The sequence below is a fragment of the Jaculus jaculus genome, chromosome 1 (assembly GCF_020740685.1).
Source record: "Jaculus jaculus isolate mJacJac1 chromosome 1, mJacJac1.mat.Y.cur, whole genome shotgun sequence".
NCBI lineage: Eukaryota > Metazoa > Chordata > Mammalia > Rodentia > Dipodidae > Jaculus > Jaculus jaculus.
In genome coordinates, this window is record NC_059102.1 from 162,383,466 (window position 1) to 162,389,803 (window position 6,338).

Genomic DNA, 6,338 nt, shown 5'->3' on the forward strand with positions numbered 1-6,338 from the left:
ATCCATAAGCCTGCCCCCAACAATACACTGCCTCCAGGAGGCGTTAATTCCCAAATCTCCATCAACTGGGAACCTAGCATTCAGAACACCTAAGTTTATGGGGAACACCTGAACCAAACAACCACAGTATACGTGCACACAAACAATAAAATAAATAAGGGCTGGAGAAATTGCCTAGTGGTTAAGGAACTTCCCTGCAAACCCTCACGACCCCGGTTCAATTCCCTAGTACCCATATAAAACCAGCTGCACAAAGTGGCACATGCGTCTGGAATTTGTTTGTAGTAGCTAGAGGTCCTGGCATGCCCATATTCATTCTCTCTCTCCTTCTATGCTTGCAAAATAAACAGATATTTGTTTTTAATTAATAAGCTGGGCTGGAGGGAGAGCTTTGTGGTTAAGGCTCCTGTCTACAAAGCCAAAGGACCCAGGTTCAACTCCCCAGGACCCACATAAACCAGATGCACAAGGTGGCACATGTGTCTGGAGTTCAATTACAGAGGATGGAGGCCCTGGCATGCCTATTCTCTCTCTATCTGCCTCTCTCTCAAATAAATAAATAAATAAACAAGCTGGGTGTGATGGTGCATGTCTTTAGTCCCAGCACTTGGGAGGCAGAGGTAGGAGGACAGCTGTGAGTTCGAGGCTACCCTGAGACTAAATAGTGTTCCAGGTCAGCCTGCACTACACTGAGACCCTACCTCAAAACAAAGCAAACAAACAAACAAAAAAGAAACCTGGCATGCTAATAGTATATTTGAGTCCCTGTTTTTTGTTTTTGTTCTCAATGTAGGGTTTCACTGTAGTCCAGGCTGACCTGGAATTAACTATGCAGTCTCAGGGTGGCCTTGAGCTCACTGTGATCCTCCTACCTCTGCCTCCCAAGTGCTGGGATTAAAGGCATGTGCCACCATGCCCAACTGGAATCCCTGCTTTTGATTGTTTCACATATTTGCCCAGTAGTGAAATGGCTGAACCATATGGTAATTCTGTTTATTTTATTTATTTATTTATTTATGTATTCGGATTTTTTTGTAGTAGCGTCTCACTCTAGCCCAGGCTGAACTGGAACACTCTGTGTAGTTCCAGGTTGGCCTTGAACTCATAGCAATCCTCCTACCTCTGCATCCTGAGTGGTGGGATTAAAGGCATGTGCCACCTCACTTAGCTCCTGTTTAATTTCTTTAGGAACTGCCATACTGTTTCCCTCAATGGCTGCCATACTTGACATTCCCACCAGCAATCCACAGAGGTTCATATCTCTCCACGGCCTTGCCAAATCTTGTTATTTTCTGTTTTCTGGATAATTGCCATAGTAATGGGCATGAAGTAATATCATTTTTTAAACATTTCTCTGATATCTAATGATGTTAATCATATTCTCATTTCTATTGGGCTGCTGCATGTTTTCTTTGGAGAAATGTCTGTTGAAATTCTTTATCTATTTTTTAATTGTTTGGGGTTTGTTGCTATCATTGAGTATTGGTTGTCTATGTTGTAAACACTAATCCTTACTGAATATAGCATTTATATATGGAATGGAATCTCAAAGAATTCCACATCTTTTCTATTTTAAAATAACTTTCTTTTATTAGAACACTGGCCAAAATTCAACACTTGATGTAAATATTTTTAAGCCAAAATACATTGTTTACACCATCAAGAGGTGTTTGTATAAATTCAAAATGAACACACAACACTCAAAATATGATTTAAAGGAGGGTCAGGGGGTTCCCTGGAGAGAGAGAACTCCATACTGACTGTACTCGCAGCTATTTTTTTTTTTTTTTTAGGCAAACCCAACAGACTGGACTTGTTTTTTAGGATTTTTAAGATTTTAATATTTTTATTTATTATTTATTAGAGATAGACAGAGGGGGAGAGAGAGAGAGAATGGGTATATCAGGACCTCTAGCCACTGTAAATGAACTCCATATCTATCTACCACCATGTGTATCTGGCTCACGTGGGACCTGGAGAATAGAACCTGGATCCTTGGGCTTCATAGGCATGCACCTTAATCGTTAAGCCATCTCTCCAGCCACAGATTGGACTTTTTTTTTTTGGTTTTTCAAGGCTGACCTGGACTTCACTATGTAGTCTCAGGGTAGCTTCAAACTCATGGCAATCCTCCTACCTCTGCTTCCCAAGTGCTGGAATTAAAGGTGTGTGTCACCACACCTGGCTTCCAGACTGGACTTTTTGTTGTTGTTTATTTTTATGTCTTTATTTGAGAGCGACAGGCAGAGAGAGAGAGAGGCAGATAGATAGAGAATGGGCACGCCAGGACCTCCAGCCACTGCACACGAACTCCAGATGCATGTGCCACCTTGTGCATCTGGCTTACATGGGTCTTGGGGAATCGAGCCTCAAACAAGGGTCCTTATGCTTCACAGGCAAGCGCTTAACCGCTAAGCCATGTCTCCAGCCCCACAAACTAGACTTTTTTACGAGAGAGAGCAAGAGCAAGAGAGAGAGAATTGGCATGCCAGGGCCTCCAGCTGCTGGATTAGAACACCAGATGCATGTGCCACCTTGTGAACATATGCAACCTTGTGCTTAAGTCACCTTGTGAATCTGGCTTATGTGGGATCTGGTGAGTCAAACATGGGTCCTTTAGGTTTTGCAGGCAAATGCCTTAACCACTAAGCTACCTCTCCAGCCCACTCACAGCTTTTATATAAGATTAATCTAAATAAAAATAATTTTAAAAATATTGTTTTAAAAAGGGGCTGGAGGGGTTGCTTAGTGGTTAAGGCACTTGCCTACAAAGTCAAAGGACCCAGGTTCAATTCCACAAGACCTACATAAGCCAGACACACAAGGTAGCACATGTGCCTGGAGTTTGTTTGCAGTGGCTGAAGGCCCTGGCACACCCATTCTCTCTCTATCTGCCACTTTCTCTTTCTCTCTCTCAAATAAATAAAATAAAAATTTTTAACATGAATTTTTTAAATTTTTTTGTTTATTTTTATTATTTATTTGAGAGTGACAGACAGAAAGAAGGCGGGAGAGAGAGAGAGAGAGAGAGAGAGAGAGAGAGAGAGAGAGAGAGAATAGGCACACCAGGGCTTCCAGCCACTGCAAACGAACTCCAGACACGTGTGCACTCCCTTGTACATCTGGCTAACATGGGTCCTGGGGAATCAAGTCTCAAACCAGGGTCCTTAGGCTTCAAAGGCAAGCACTTAACTACTAGGCCATCTCCCCAGCCCAAATAAAATTTTTTTTGGAAGTAGGGTCTCACTGTAGCTCAGGTTGGCATAAATAAAAATTTTTAAAAATAAATAAATAGACCAAATATTTACTCATGGTAGGAAACCCTGATGTTAACTATAGTTGAGTTTATCAAGAAAAGGAAATCAAGAAAAATTAGACATAATGAGCCAGGTGTGGTGGCACACACCTTTAATCCCAGCACTCGGGAGGCAGAGGTAGATCGTCATGAGTTCAAGGCCATCCTGAGACTACATAGTGAATTCCAAATTAGCTTGGGCTACAGCAAGACCTGCCTCAAAATTAAAAATAAAAATAAATATTATTTAGAAGCTGTAGAGATTACTCAGTGGTTAAAGGTGCTTGCTTGTAGAGCCTGACAGCCCAGCTATGATTCCCCAGTACCCATGTAAAGCCAGATACTGAAAATGGCACATGTATCTGGAGTTTGTGTTTGCAGCAGTGGGAGGCTCTGGTGTTCCCACTCTTTCCCTTCCTCTCTCTCAAATAAATAAATACATAAACTGTTTAATATTTTATTTTTATTTATTTATTTGACAGAGAAAGAGGGAGAGAGAGTGAGAGAATAGGCGTGCCAGGGCCTCCGGCCACTGCAAACAAATTCCAGATGCATGCACCCCCTTGTGTATCTGGCTAACATGGGTCCTGGGGAATCAATCCTGGGTCCTTTGGCTTTGCAGGCAAGCACTTAACCACTAAGCCATCTCTCCAGCCCCATAAACATTAAAAAAAAAATTTGCTTACTTTTATTTATTTATTTGAGAGAGAAAGAGGCAGAGAGAGAGAGAGATAGAGAATGGGCATGCCAGGGCCTCCAGCCACTGCAAATGAACTCCAGATGCATGTGCTCCCTTGTGCATTTGGCTAACAAGGGTCCTGGGGAATCAAGCCTTGAACCAGTGTCCTTAGGCTTTACAGGCAAGCACTTAACTACTAAGCCATCTCTCCAGCCCCCACATAAACATTTTTAAATGATTATTTATAGCAAGCCCTAGACGAAAAGGCAGAATTCTACTTTCTTTTTTAAAAAACATTTTATTTATTTATTTATTTATTTATTTATTTATTTATTTATTCATGAGAGAAAAAGAGAGGGAGAAGGTGTGCACCAGGACCTCTTGCTACTACACATAAATTCAGGTCCATGAACCACTTTGCATGACTGGCTTTATGTAGGTTCTGGGGAATTGAATCTAGGCTAGCAGGCTTGGTTTTAGCTATCTTCCTGTTGCTGGGAAAAACACCCAAGCAGAAGCAGCTTATGGAAAGTGTTTTATTTCAGGCTTACAGAGTCAAGGGGAAGTTTTATCATGGTGGGAAAATCTGGTTCACTTCCATACATCCACAGCAGAGACAAAAAACCAACACCAGCCAGCACAAACAGCCAGAACTCAAACTTACTCTCAGCGCAGCTAGTAGGGCTGAACTCAAGATCCACCCCACTGACACACTTCCAGCAGAGCTCTACCTACAGGAGACGTAAGTAGGTAGCTTAATTTAATCAAAAATATTTGCAGCTGGGTGTGGTGGCACATCCCTCTAGGATCACTATGAGTTTGTGACCACCACGAGACTCTGCATAGACTGCATAGTGAATTCCAGGTCCGCCTGGGCTACAGCGAGTCCCTACCATGAAAAACCAAAACATATATATATGGAACATACATTTGCATTCAAACCCCCACATTCCACCCTTGGCCCCATAGAGCCATGATCATCTCACAAGCAAAATGTACTCAGTCCAACTTCAAAAGTCCCCACAGAAGCCTAGGTAAATGGCTTAGCAGTTAAGGTATTTGCCTGTGAAGACTAAGGGCCCTGTTTCGATTCCCCAGGACCCACATAAGCCAGATGCACAAGAGGGCACATGCGTCTGGAGTTTGTTTGTGGTGGCTGGAGGCCCTGGCGTGCCCATTTTCTCTTTTTCTCTGTCTCTTCCTCTCTCTCTCTCTCTCTCTCTCTCTCTCTCTCTCTCTCAATTAAATAAATAAATAATTTTTTAAAAAGTCCCCACAGACTTCATCAACTAATAAATCAACATTGTTCAAAAGTCCGAAGTCTCATCTGAGATTCAAGACTGTCTCTTACATGTGAACCTTATAAAATCAAAACACAAGTTACATATCTCCAACACATAATAGCATAGAGCAAACATTCCCATTGTGAAAAGTAGGCATAACAAGGAGAGACTGGACCAATGCAAAATCAATAACCAGCAGGCAAACATCAACCAGCATAACCAGTGATGGAGAAGTCTCTAGGTTTCCAGTTTTCCCCTCAAGCTGGGCTGAGAAGCCTGGGGAAAACTCCATCCCAAGCTAGCAACTCTCCATGGCAGCCATTCCACATCCTGGTATATCCAAAACATTCTTGGGTCTTGTGGTGGTTTGATTCAGCGGTCCCCCATAAACTTAGGTGTTCCAAATGCTAGACTCCCACCTGATGGAGATTTGGGAATTAATGCCTCCTGGAGGCAGTGTATTATTGGGGGCAGGCTTATGGGTGTTGTAGCCAGTGTCCCCTTGCCAATGCTTGGCACACTCTCCTGTTGCTATTGTCCACCTTATGTTGGCCAGGGGGTGATATGCACCCTTTGCTCATACCATCGTTTTCTCCTGCCATCGTGGAGCTTCCCCTTGAGCCTGCAAGCAAAAATAAACTTCTTTGTCCCACAAGCTGCTCTTGGTTGGATGATTTCTACCAGCAATGTGAACCGGACTGCAACAGTAAAGTGGTACCGAGGAGTGGGATTGCTGCTAGACACCTAACTGTGCGGCTTTGGCCTTTTGGAGCTGATTTTCAAGAGGAATGTGGAAGGATTTGAAACTTTGTCCTAAGAGACACCTTGCAGTGCTGTAAGTACAGCTTGATGGACTATTCTGGTCAGAGGTGAAAGACCTGGATGCAATAAGAACTATGGACTGTGAGGTTTGGCTTATGAGGGTGAGAAAGAGCTTTGCTTGGACTGGGCTAGAAGTTTGTGTGGGAAGCTTGCTCTTATGCCCATGTCCTGAGAAGTTGTGCAGGGTTGCTTTACATAGAAATGAACTGGTATGAGCAGAGGGATATGGCACAGAAAGAAAAATCTTTGGGTTAAATGC